This window comes from Dermacentor variabilis, chromosome 4 (assembly GCF_050947875.1).
Source record: "Dermacentor variabilis isolate Ectoservices chromosome 4, ASM5094787v1, whole genome shotgun sequence".
Lineage (NCBI taxonomy): Eukaryota > Metazoa > Arthropoda > Arachnida > Ixodida > Ixodidae > Dermacentor > Dermacentor variabilis.
In genome coordinates this window covers 232222301-232235853 of record NC_134571.1, presented here as the reverse complement: position 1 = coordinate 232235853, position 13553 = coordinate 232222301, and the positions used below count along the sequence as shown (strand labels likewise).

The following is a 13553-nucleotide window of genomic DNA, read 5'->3' as shown; positions in this document are numbered from 1 at the left end:
GCATTATGCACCATCTCATCTTCAACAGCGATCAGACGCTGGGAAGCTTTCTCGCTCAAGCCCTTCTGCGCGCAGTACATCCTGAGCTTGCTGATGTAATCCAGTGCATCTCTGTGCGAAAGTTCCAGTGTGCTGTCTTCTTCGTCGTCATCATCGTCCGATACAGTCATCGCGATCAGGCATTGCTGCTACAATTGCTTCGTCTGTGCCTGCTTCTTCGCAGACAAAGTCATCGCAATCCTCGTTCACGAAGACTTCGAATGTGTCATCCTGTCCAACAATGTTCTTTTTCACCAGATACGACCACACATCATCCCCGTTGAGGACTACGTCGACATCGTCGTCGTGGTGGCTATCGTCGCTCCTCACATCAGGATCGCTGACCACGGCGTTGCGCACAAACCCCGCCTTTAGGAAACACTTGGCGATAGTTGATGCTTTTATCTGCCACCAAGATGCCGTGATCATGTCGATGGCACTCCGCAGGTTTACCTTCATTGCTTCGTCTTGCTGAAGGTTAATCAGCACTCTTTCACATATGCGCCTCTTATAATGTGGTTTCACTGCGGCGATTACGCCTTGGTCCATCAGCTGGCTCTTGGCTGTCGTATTTGCAGGCAAGAACTTGAGGCTCGCTGCACTGAGCTTTAAACTTACATGACGGGCACTGCAGTTGTCAAGAACAAGGACAACTTGTCGCTTTTCTGACACCATGTCCTCGTCAAATTTTTGAAGCCAAGTTGCAAATAGCTCCCAAGTCATCCATGACTTTCTGTTGGCCTTATATGTAATCGGCAGGCACTCGCTTTATCTTTAAACAGCACAGCCGCGCCGGCCTTCCGATCGCAAATAAGCGCCTTATGTCGCTGCCATCCATATTGGTGCAGAACAGAACGGTAAACCGCTCCTTCGAAGCCTCTCTACAGGAGCAGCGTTCGTGGGACAGTGCGAGTGTGCAGTGTCGGAGCAAATTGTAAAACACGCCAGCCTCATCCGCATTATAAATGTCCCGCTTCGCGTACTTCGCCAGCATGGTCTCAATGTTTATACTGAGCCAGGCCTGAACAGTAGAACCATCAACTTGTGCGCTCTCCCCGGAGATAACATGGCAGCTTATTCCGTGCCAGTCCTTAAACCACTGAATCCACCCATTTAATGGGTTGAAACTATCGTGGCCCAACAAGTTTGCAAATGACCTAGCCTCACGGGCCAGGTCATTTGGACTCACGGGCACATTCTGGGCTCGCACCTCGCTGAACCACTTGAACAAAGCGGCGTCGACATCTTCATACTTTTGTGAACACATCCGCTTCCTTGCTAGTGATCCACAATTTTCTTGCAGTTGCTGTTGCACCTTATGCCTGTTTTTCCAAATTGCCGACACTGTTGTGTCGGCGATGCTGTACTTTTGCGCAACAGAAACCTTCTTTAGGCCACATTCGACATGCTTAATAATGCTTTGCTTCATCTCCATAGATAAACCTTGCCATTTTCTTGAGTTGGAAAGATCAGGCGGCATGGCAACTTAGCCCAGCGCGACACAAGTAGCGTGACACAAACACAAAGACAAGGAAACACGTTTTCCGGTAGCTAGGCCCACGACGCTGGCAGCGCATTTCGGTATCGCAAGACGACGACTCGCGTGCACCCACACAGGAGAAAAGGCAGAAGACTGGCGCATGTGCAAAGCCAACCTGTCAACCGACCACCCCCAGCAAATGGACCTTCCCAATGTTTCTCCTACTCGCCCTCTGAATGGGACCCATCCCGTTACGACGACGGCGCGGGTGCTCGGTCTGGCTCGGCCCCGCCCTCGCGGCGCTGCACAAGGAAAAGCAAAAGACAAGGTCACTAGTTGCACTTCTTTCTTTGCACGCTGTACAGTCTCTCTCACCTCTATTTTTCTCCCCTCTTGCGATGGGTTTCATGGCTATCTTCTCTCTTCTTGTAGAGGGCGCGGGCATCGTAGTGCTGGGGGGTGCGCTCCCTTCTCTTCGGAGAAACCGCACTATACCCAGTCTTCCATTTTGCGCGACCGTGCACTAAGCGGTAGGCTGACACATTAAACTCTATGGAAGGTGTACTGGTGGTCACATAAAGCTGCATTATATGCGGTCCCGCACTACAGGTGGTTACGTTATAAATGGTCTATGGTGTATAGCCAATGAGATCCCCTGAGGCAGAACTTGCGCGCTTAGCGCGAAATTGACAAGTGGAAGGCAGGTGCGGTTGCCAGTAATTGTCAGCACAGTGTGCAGCACGGTAACACCATGTGTAAGTATAACAGCCAGAATTGGTGCGACCACTTAATTGCCGTCAGATACAGCTGGTGAGGACAACAAGTCAACGTGTGTCACAGAGTGAAACGGTAGGTGAAATAAAATCCATGCAGCTCAAATGGCTTGGAGGCAGGTCCACAGGGTCAGCAAGAGGAGGCAAGTCAAGGCGAAGTGAGCCAGCTGAACAGTCAATGAGGGCAGAATGATCGGCAAGGAAATCCAGACCAAGAATGAGTTCATGAGGTCAATGCTCGATGACGGTGAAGAGGACGATGGTGTGTCTCTCAGCAATGGTGAGTCGGACAGAGCACATGCCAAAAATAGCGACAGTCCCTCCGTCGGCGACTTGTACAACTCGGTTCGGGACAGGCGTCAGAACTTTCTTGAGCCGACGGCGAAGAGCAGCACTCACAACGGACACATGCGCCCCATTGTCAATCAATGCGCACACAGGAACATTGTCGACAAGAACGTCCAAACGAGTCTTGTTTGTGGGTAAGGTGAAGCGAGGATTTTGTGCCAATGTCGTCATTGCAGCTTCACCTCCAGAAGCTGCACTGTCTAGTCTTCCGGTCGGGGGTGCAGCATGTAGGTCGGAGAAAGAGCACGGCGTTACAAGGCCGAACGAGATTGACGGCGGGAGGGAGAAGGCGAGCGGGAGTAGCAGGGTCGTGTCAAAGGTGTCGCAGGGTCCGATGATGGGGCGGGTATAGAAGGAGCGAAGGAAAAGGACACACTGGAGGGATGAGGGTGGTAATCAGGAGAATAGCGCATCGGAGAAGTCCAGCGGCTGCGGCACTGGTAAGCAACATGTCCAATGCGTCGGCAGTACAAACAGATCGCCTTGTCGTCTACGGTTCACCATTAGGAAGGGTTGCGCTGTCCATAAGAGGAGTAAAAGAGCGGGGTGGGGATGTGCGTGGAGAAAGAGGTTCCGAGCATACTGAACGAATGGATTGCAGACCGACGTTGGACAACTCTTGACGGACAATGGCCTGGATCAAGGAGATTGTCACAGGAGAAGGATCAGGTGATGGGAATGAAGGGGCCGCCAGTTGTGCGGCTTCGACCTCACGACGAATGATGCGGGTCAAGTTGTCACATTACGACGGCTGGTGGAAGAGGTCATCACAAGATGACATAGCAGCTGTGTTGGGAAGTCGCGTGATATGCTGGGATACCCAGTTGCTTTTAGCACGCTCGAGACGGCCGCACTCCTTGAGGATCGTATCGATGCTGGTGATATTCGTAAACACCTGTAAATTGAAGGCATCGTTAGCAATGCCTTTGAGGATGTGATTAACCTTATCATCCTCAGACATGTTCGGGTCAGCCACGGCACAAAGGGCCAAGACGTCAACAATGTACGACACGTAGGACTCGGTCGACGTCTGTACATGTGTGGCAAGGGCTTTCTTGGCATTAACTTGGCGACCGAATGGATTGCCAAAAAGGTTGCAAAGCTGCTCTTTGAAGAGATCCCAGCTCGAGATCTCCTCTTTGTGAGTCTGGAACCATGCTAGTGGAGCTCCGTCGAGGTAGAAAAGAATGTTGGCAAGCACAATAGTTGGATCCCACCTGTGACTGGTGCCGACACATTCATATAAGCGGAGCCAGTCGTCAACATCAGGACTGCCGACTCCGGTGAAAACACCAGGATCCCGAGAAGGGGAAACGGCGATGTAGGTAGGGGCTGCAGGTGGAGATGCTTGCGTAGATGAACTGCCGCCAGCAGGAGCCGAAGTTGCACTGTCGCAGCTGCGACCGCTGCGGAGCACCATGATGGGTAGGGGGAACGTCCGCCTCCACCAAATTAATGTTACGTATAGCTGATGCCCAATGCTATTTACAATTTATTTATAGGGGAGCTAATGGAGGCCAAAATGGCGGCGGCTATATCAAGCGGGCACACGTCGTCTTCTTCCTCTTCAGTGCAGCCACACTGTGGCGGCTGTTCCGTATCATCATCTTGATAACAGATTTCAATACGTCCCAAATCTATAACCACTGTTCAGATGCCCTTCCTGTCTCATCTGGTGTCCCTCAGGGATCGGTACTGGGGCCTATTATATTTTTAATCTATATAAATGACATAGTGAATGTGGTAGATTCTGAAGTTAAAATTAAACTTTTTGGGGACGACTGTTTTCTGCACTGATCATGAGAAGGAAATTCAAAGAAGAATAAAGATGGGTTGGATCGCATACGGCAGACATTGACTGGAAGCTTGCCATTATCATTGAAAAGGAAAGTACAATCAGTGCATTTTACCAGTGCTGACATATGGGGCTGAGACTTGGAGACTGACAAAGAAGCTTGAGAACAAGTTAAGGACCGCGCAAAGAGCGATGGAATGAAGAATACTAGGCATAACTTTAAGAGACAGAAAGAGAGTGGTTTGGATCAGAGAGCAAACGGGTATAGCCGATATTCTAATTAACAGTAAGAGAAAAAAATGAAGCTGGGCAGGTCATGTTGTGCGCAGGTTAGACAACTGTTGGACCATTAGGGTTACGGAATGGGTACCAAGAGAAGGGAAGCGCAATAGAGGACGGCAGAAGACTAGGTGGAGCAATGAAATTAGGAAATCCACGGGCGCTTGTTGGAATCGGTTGGCACAAGACAGGGCTGATTGGAGATCACAGGGAGAGGCCTTTGTCCTGCAGTGGACATAGGCTGATGATGATGATGATGTGTTCTGTATACAACAGTGAATTCCGCAGAGGATCAAAACAGGCTAAACAATAATGTATGTAAAACATCGAGCTGGTGCTCTGAATGGGGCATGTTTCTTAACCCTGAGAGGCGCTTAGTACTCCGAATATGTAAAAAGAAAACAGTTCTGCAATATCCATACACTATAGAGCGAGTGACACCCAGAGAATTACCAGTTGTAAAATACCTCGGAGTTTAAATCACTAGCAAACAGCCTGAACTGGGATATACATATTGACACTATTTGTGCGAGTGCCCTTACGCAGGGTGTCTACCAAATTGACATTTCCAAATTCCCTGAGTTTTCTAGGTTTTCCCTGAGTGGCTTCGTAAAATTCCCTGAGTGACAGAGAACTTTGTTTTATTTCAAGATGGGCAGACACCGTGTCACCTGATGCTGTCATTGTCTAGTATCTTAAAAACAAAGAAAAACTACTTAATCCAGTTTTAATAGTAAGGAGTAGTGTAAACAGGGGGGAGGGGTTAGTGAAATGTATAGCAAATAAAACACCTTCGAAAAAAGAAGATAAATTCCATTGCAAATCGACTTGAGCATTTTAAAATTCGAATAAAAAGGAGATGCATGTAGAAGCAAATATTTTCAACATGAGCCGTTTCTATCAATTGATAGAAAGCTCATTCGTATGAGGCCAGAACTTTCTCACAAGTAATATTCTCTCTCACAACAGCTTTTAAGTAAACCTCAACTGTTCTCGCATACTATCAGCCTGCACAGAGCGCCTCAGTGTTGCTTTTCACTGCTTTAAAGAGTTTATTTTGTTTTCACGAGGGGCACCTGCATCTCAACATCAACCAACACTTTATTTATTTTGTTTTTGTGAGCTCGAGCTCCTTCAAAGAAGCAGTGACACGCTTCCTTTCCTGTTCATTCTTCAATGCGTATGTCCTTTCTGTTCTCGTCTTCCTTCTGCCGCGAGTTCTCCCCACAGACCATTTGAAGCATCTCCTTGGTCAGCTGTACAGTCAATGTCCGATTTCTCGGACTTCCTAGGCACCGCGAAAACGTCAGAAAAATAGGGCAGTTTGAAAAAATGAATGCATGCATTTTACTGCCCTTAAAGGGCCCCTCACCAGGCCCCATAACAAATTTTGGTTATACGCTGGAAGTGGTCACGTGTCTTCTAGAGAGTGTTCTGCAGGGAAAAAAATTCAAATCGGCTCATTAATAGCCGAGATAGAAATATTTTAGTGCTGCCAACCCATGATTTCAGGAGGTGAGCTCCACTGCCAAGCAAGCTCCACTCGCCCCGTCTAACCTCCGCAAGCGAAATTCCTTCCCTGCGTCCTCCCACACCAGACCTCGAGGATCACGTGACACGTACGACATGGGCTCCGCCTTCATTTTTTTTTTCTCCTCGCTTTTTTTTTTTTGTCACACTGCGCACTTGCGCTGACGGCGTCACGCGCGATCTGTTGTGACTGTCTTGTTTCGCACAGCGCACGATTTTGCACATTATGTACGAGGACACCTGACTAGCTATGTAAGTCAGTGCTATACGAATACTGAGGCAGACACAAGCGGATCACAGAGCATGATCCCGCGCTTTCAGTACCTGCACACGTGACTGCAAGACCGTGCGAACAAGCAGACAAAGCGGAAGTACATCTGTCTTCCTTCGGTGCGAAGTAAAACAAAAAACATGCAGAAATTCAATTTGTGTGTTTTATTATTTCTAAGCTTTATTTCGTCTATTCAAGCAACATATTACACAAATAACAGATGTCGCCTTGAATAATCAGGGTGTCTACCAAGTCGGTATTTCCAAATTCTCTCAGTTTTCCAGGTTTTCCCTGGGTGCCTTTGCACAATTCCCTGAGTGATGCAGAACTATGTTTTATGTCAAGACGGCCTGAAACCATAGCGCCCGATGCTGTCACTCTCTAATTAAGCATATGAAAAAATTTAAAAAGAAATGATTTAATCCAAATTGAATACTAAGGAGTAGTGTTTATGTTATTCAAAAAGAGAATTTAAGGGAGGGGTTAAAAAATGCACAGCAGATAAAATGTCTTCGAAAAAAAATTGCAAATGGAGTCAGACATTCTCAAATACCAATAAAAAGGAGATGCATACAGAAGCAAATATTTTTGAATATGAACTATTTCTATCAACTGATAGCAAGCTCAGTGGTATGAAGCCCAAACTTTGTCACAATTGAGATTCTCTCTCAACAGCTCGTAATTAAGTCAATCTCAACTGTCCTGACACACCCGCAGACCGGGCACGACGCCTTAGTGCTGTGTTTTACGGCTTTAAAAAGTTTATTTTGGTTTGGATGAGGGACACCTGCATCTCGGCATCAGCCAACACTGTTTTTTGAGCTCGAGCTTCTTCAAAACGAGTGCAGCAAGCTTCCTTTCCCATTCATTCCTCAATGCGTAGGCCCTTTCTGTTCTTGTCCTCCTTCCGCCACTCGTTCGCTCAACGGACAATTTGAAGCATCACAGATGAAACTGACACGGTGGCGCTGACGGCTGAGCCGATCAGAACAAAAGCGTGGGACGTGGCTTGATACTCTGCGGCGGATGGACGTGCCTTTTAGGGCTCCGTGGTGGCAACAAAATCAGTTTTTGTGCATGCTTTGAGCTTGCTTCTGTTTTTGCTTTGCTGATTTTTTTAGCCTTTAAATAATAATCAGGTAGTTTTTCTTTAGCCTCCTTTTTTTGTGTGTGCGGGTATGTTTTGTGCACATTTGGTTTTGCAGGATAGTAAGAGCGTCCTTTCGCGCCGCGTGCTTCAGCATGTGCAACCGGTTTGAGTCTTTACAGCCTTTAAATAGTAACTTGGAAATGGCAAGACTAATATCTATTAGTGGTTTTACTGTGTGTTTTGGTAGGAAAGTGAGAGCGTGGCCGCGTGGTTGAGCGCCTGCGAGAGCGTGTCATACCTTGGGTCTCCGCAGCATTGATTGCTTTTCAAATATTGGTGAGAGTTGCTTTGCGACATTTTGAGGGTTTGGATCCTGTGCGTATCGTTTTTTTCTAAAAGGCATGTGCTCTGCATTATTTTAGTATTATAGTATCTGCATCAGAAAAAGCCGTGCAATCATGGCAAGAAAGCCGAGAAAGCGGGCAGGGTGTGAGGGGTCCCTCAAGGCAGATGAGGGGACGGATGAGAATGGAGAGGGAAGCGAGTCAATCGGCACACACTGTGATGTCGATACTAGGTTGCAGAAAATGGAGGCTTTCCAGGAAAAGCTTGTCAAGCACGTGGAAAAGCTCAAAAATAAGCTAAATAGGGAGTGTGATGCACGAAAGATAGTTGAAAAAAGACTTGAAGCAGCCGAGGAAAAGCTGAACAGGGCCACCATTGTGAACAAGAATGGTCGTGACAATGGAATGCAGTCCCCCGACGTGACAGGAGAGGGTGGGCCAGCAAAGTATGTGGAATGTGTGCAACGTGGTGAGGGGTTAGCTGGAAAGAGCAGCACCTACCTTGAGCCCACCGCGGGGAAAAAGCAGGAGCGCATGGGTCAATGCCCCTTTTCAAGTCTGAATCACGAGGAAAAGGACAAAGGGAAGCAGGGAAAGGTAGGAGAGAGAGAAAGGGTGATTATCGCCGGCGACTCAAACATGGCTAGTTGCTCAAAAGCAGTTGTGGAGAGGGTGGAAGGCGATAAAAGAGTGGCGGTAGGGACATTTCTAGGGCGGACACATGGTTCTGTCATGGAGCGAGCAAAAGAAAAGCTAACAGAAAATGCTCACGTGTGCAACCTTGTCATAGTAGCAGGTTGGCTAAATGACATCCTAAACAGGAAAGGCATAGGACTAGCCCAGCGCTTGGTGAAGGGGTGGATCACTTGCGCGAGCTGTCCCCTCAGGTGCAGATCGTGGTGGGCACGGTGCCGCAGGTGCCTGTACATGACAGTCACGTACAAAGAGCCGTAGTAGCTGCTAGTGAGGCGATATGGAAAATGAGCCAAGAGAAAGGCTTCGAGGTTGTCGAAGTAAACAGGGAAGTGAGGAGGTGTGGTGGTTTTCAACGACACGGGATCCACTTTAATTAAAGACTTGCACAAGAAGCGGGCTGGCGACTTGCTAGTCAAGCTGTTGCTTTTTTAGGGGGCCCACGGGTGCTCAGGAAGCCAGAGTAGGTAGTAATGAAAGAGGTCCCCTAAGGGAACCTCAGTATAGCATCGCATCGATAACAGAAAAAGGAAAGCAAGAAAGAGAGCTCACCATGCAAAAGGCTACATAAACATGCAGGGCAGCAGAAGAAAGGACAAGTAGGCAGAGATTGAGGAGCAGTTGAATAGAGACCAAATAGGGGTCTATGCAGTTACAGAAACGCACCTTAGAGACTCGGAAGAGCCAGCAGTGATTGAGAATTACGTTTGGGAAGGATGCAACAGAACTAAGTCGGAAAGAAAGGGAGGGGGAGTCGGAATGCTCATCCATCAGGGAGCCAAATGAAAAAGAGTAAATTCAAAATGTCAAGAGCACCTTTGGTTATCAGGTGCAATGAGTGGGGAAAAAACTTGCCTGGGCGTTATGTATTTGTGGACGGGAAATAATTGCACAGAGAAGAATAACGAGTTAGTGGAATGCATAAGCGCAAAAATATTAAGGGTTATTAAGGGATATTAAGGGTTTCGGGAATGGTGCTGAAATTGTCCTATTAGGTGACATGAATGCCCGCATACAGGATTTAGAAGGCTAAACCGACAACAATAGGAAGTCAATGCTAGGTCTTTGTGAGCAACATAACCTCGTTATCGTGAATACAGGTCCAAAGTGTGAAAGGCATATCACGTGGGAAATGGGAAACCGGCAATCAACCATCGATTACTGTCTGATGAAAAAAGGAATTCATGATAAGTTGAGAGAAATGGTCATTGATGAAGGGTATACCAGCATAGGGAGTGACCATAAACGCATAATTTTGAAAATGGGATATGTAGTTGGGAAAGAGAGCAAGGAGAGCAAAGTGAAATAATGACAGAAATACGGAAAGAGAAACAACATGTTTGTTGGAAAGGAAAAAGAAAGTGAAAAGCTGGTGGAACAGGGAGATACGAGGAGCGATCGCCCAAAAGACAGAAAGCATCCCGAGAGCATAGGCAGGCAAAGAAGGTGCAGTTGCCACAGGATGAAGTAGCCAGTAAATGGTAAACATACCGGGAGAAAAAGTCTATGGTTCAAATACTGGTCCAAGCAAAAATAAAAGGTGAAAGTGAACGTTGGTTGTCAGAAATACGTAAGAAAAAGAAAGCTGCGCCTAGAATATTTTGGAACCACATAAAATTATTAGGCAGGAAGTCAACAACAATACAACAACATATCCTAGACGAAGATGGAAACAAACTGGAAGGGGAAGCAGCAATAAATTACATCAGAAAAATAACACTCAAATCTTTTCAAGGCAATGACGAGGTTGTATTTGAAGAAAAAAAGAGAATGAAAGAGACCCAAGTGGAAAAGGAGCTGGTGCTGACAAATTTAAACTGGAAGAAAGCAGAAGAGAAAATTCCTAAGCGCACAGCCACAGGGCTAGACGAGGTTCTCGTTAGGCTGATAAATGAACTGGGACGAAAAAGTAAGGAAGCTCTGGTGAAAGCAGTGGAAAAAACTTTAAAAGATAGACGAATACCAGACAGTTGGCGACAAAGTAGAATGAATTTAATTTATAAAGGTAAGGGGGAGAAAGACAGCATTCACTCGTATAGACCGTTGATCATTACATCGGTAATATACAGGCTAGCAATGCAGGCAATCAAATTAAAGCTTCAAGCATGGGCAGAGAATAATGGCATTTTGGGAGAGCTTCAGAATGGCTTTAGAATAGGTAGGCGTTTGGATGATAACTTGTTTGTTCTTACTCAGTGTATTGAAATATCAAAAGTAGAAAGCAGACCATTATATGTGGCCTTTTCAGACATTACAGGAGCCTATGACAACGTAGACTGCAACGTTTTGTGGGATATTCTGGAAGGGGAATGCCTAGGTGACGATTCTCTACAACTTTTGAGAGAGATTTACCTAGAAAATACTGTTTGCGTCGAATGAGAAGAGATGAGGTGCGAGAAGATAGTTGGTATCAACAAGGGACTGAGGCAGGGGTGCCCTTTATCCCTGCTGCTGTTTGTGATGTACATGGTGAGGATGGAGAGGTCGCTAAAAGAAAGTAATTTCGGGTTTAATCTCTCATGCCAACAGGCAGGTACAGAAGAAGAGCAGCAGCTTCCAGGTTTATTTTATGCGGACGACATTGTGTTGCTAGCTACAAGCAAAGTGATTTGCAACATCTGGCTAATATCTGTGGACAGGAAGGCAACAATTTAGGTTTGAAATTTGGTGTTAGAAAATAAGGTGTTATGGTATTAAATGAAAACAGTGAACAGACAGTGGCGATACAGGGCCAGGAAATACCTCGGGTAACTGAATATAAATACCTTTGTATATGGATAAACGAAGGCTATAGATGTATGGAAACACAGGAAAAAACAATAACAGTGAAGGGGATGAGAAATGCAGCCATAATGAAGCACTGAGCGCTATGGAGATACAATAGGTATGAGGTGCTCCGGGGTATGTGGAAAGGTGCAATGGTTCCAGGACTTACTTTTGGGAAAGCGATTGTTTGCTTTAAATCACGGGAACAATCAGGACTTGATGGGAACCAAAGGTCAGTGGGACGCCTCGCATTGGGCGCTCACGGGAAGACTACAAATGAAGCTGTGCAGGGTGATATGGGCTGGACTAGTTTTGAAGTGAGAGTAGCTCGCAGTAAAATTGAGTATGAAGAAGGCAAATAGGTTGGGACAGTGTTGAGGTATCTGTACAGGAAAAACATTGATTCATAGTGGAGGAAAAGAACTAGGAAGCTTACCAGCAAGTGCGCGGCCTGTAGGGTGGGCAACACAGCAACAAAGAATGTCAAGCGGAAAGTCAGAGAGGCTGAAATAATTTCATGGGTGGCGGCAATGGAAAAGAAACCTGCCATGAGTAACTAATTAAGAGGAAAAAACAAAATCAGTAAAGAAACAGTTTATGATAACTCAAAGGGAAGCTCATTACTTTTCAAAGCGAGATTGGGATGCCTTAGAACACGCACCTATAAAGCGAGATATAAGAAGAAAGAAGAAATGTGTGCTTGCTGCGGCAAAGCTAGGGAAACGATGGAGCATGTTTTATTAGAATGTGAAGACGTCTGCCAAGGGGTCGATTTAGGTACCACTAGCCTCTTTGAAGCCCTTGGGTTCAGCGAGAGCAGGGGAAAAGTAAACTTTCCTGCATTAGAGATTAGTAAGAAGAGATTGGAAGATTGGTGGAAGTAGGGAAACGACAAAAAACAGAGACGTACAATAGCACAGTTCGCAATAGGGGATCAGAAAATTTGTTTGTGGCAGTTCATAGTGTTCATTCTTTCTTGTTTAAGCTAGGTAGGACATTAAGTTGTACAATAGCAAGAGCCTGGTGGCGCAACCCACTGCCCCGTTCCAAAGGGGACGCTCATAACATCCATCCACATCCATCCATCCATCGCTGTGCCTCCTGACCATTGAAGGGAGCCAATAGAGGTGCGCTTACTTGCCCTACATTATCGGTCAGAATACAGAATAGGTTATAAGCTCGTCCACCCATACTTTTATTTGATGCACACATAACCTTAAAAAAAAAATTAAATTAAGGGGTTTTACGTGCTAAAACCATTTTCTGATTATGAGGCACGCCGTAGTGGAGGACTCCGGAAATTTCGACCCCCTGGGGTTCTTTAACGTGCACCTAAATCTAAGTGCACGGGTGTTTTCGCCCCCATCGAAATGCGGCCGCCGTGGCCACACATAACCTTTCTATCTACATCCACAAATATGTATATCTGCCGAAATATTGACCGACCCAGCACACGGCTTTGCTTTAAAATAATGTAATAATGACTGCGCATTTCTTGGTTCTCTGTGTATTGATTGATTACCTGTCATTGCTATAATTACCAGTCTAACATATTTTAATGCTTAATGTATTGTGCTCCTACTTTAAAAACTTTCTATAACCTCCTTCCGTTCCCCTACTCAAGGCTCCCTCGGTGGGTCACGTAAGGAACTGCAAATGCATAAAATAAGTGATATAAGTCGAACTCCAATCGACCGAAACCTAGACCTCGCGGGGGAACGGCCCAAGATAACAACATGAGAAGGCAAAATTGCAAGTTGACACGCAAAGAACTGCAAGAAACGGGCAATCACTCGGGAATGAGCAGAAAAGTAAATGAACGTGAAAGCTAGTTGGTTATTCATTGTTGTTGTTGTTTACTTTTTTGTTTTACGTGCCAAAACCACTTTCTGATTATGAGGCACGCCGTAGTGGAGGACTCCGGAAATTTCGACCCCCTGGGGTTCTTTAACGTGCACCTAAATCTAAGCACACGGGTGTTTTCGCATTTCGCCCCCATCGAAATGCGGCCGTCGTGGCCGGGATTCGATCCCGCGACCTCGTGCTCAGCAGCCCAACACCATAGCCACTGAGCAACCACGGCGGGTTTGGTTATTCATATTTAGGCGGGACGGTCAAACTGAAGAACACGACACGTTGCTCTGA

At 46.4% G+C, this 13553-nt stretch overlaps 1 protein-coding gene across 2 annotated transcripts in view; it reads right to left on the bottom strand.

Annotated features, from left to right (window-relative positions):
* Positions 1 to 13553, bottom strand: part of LOC142580185 (spliceosome-associated protein CWC27 homolog) — a 373861-nt gene that overhangs the window by 359953 nt on the left and 355 nt on the right. The gene's annotated exons all lie outside the window — the stretch shown is intronic.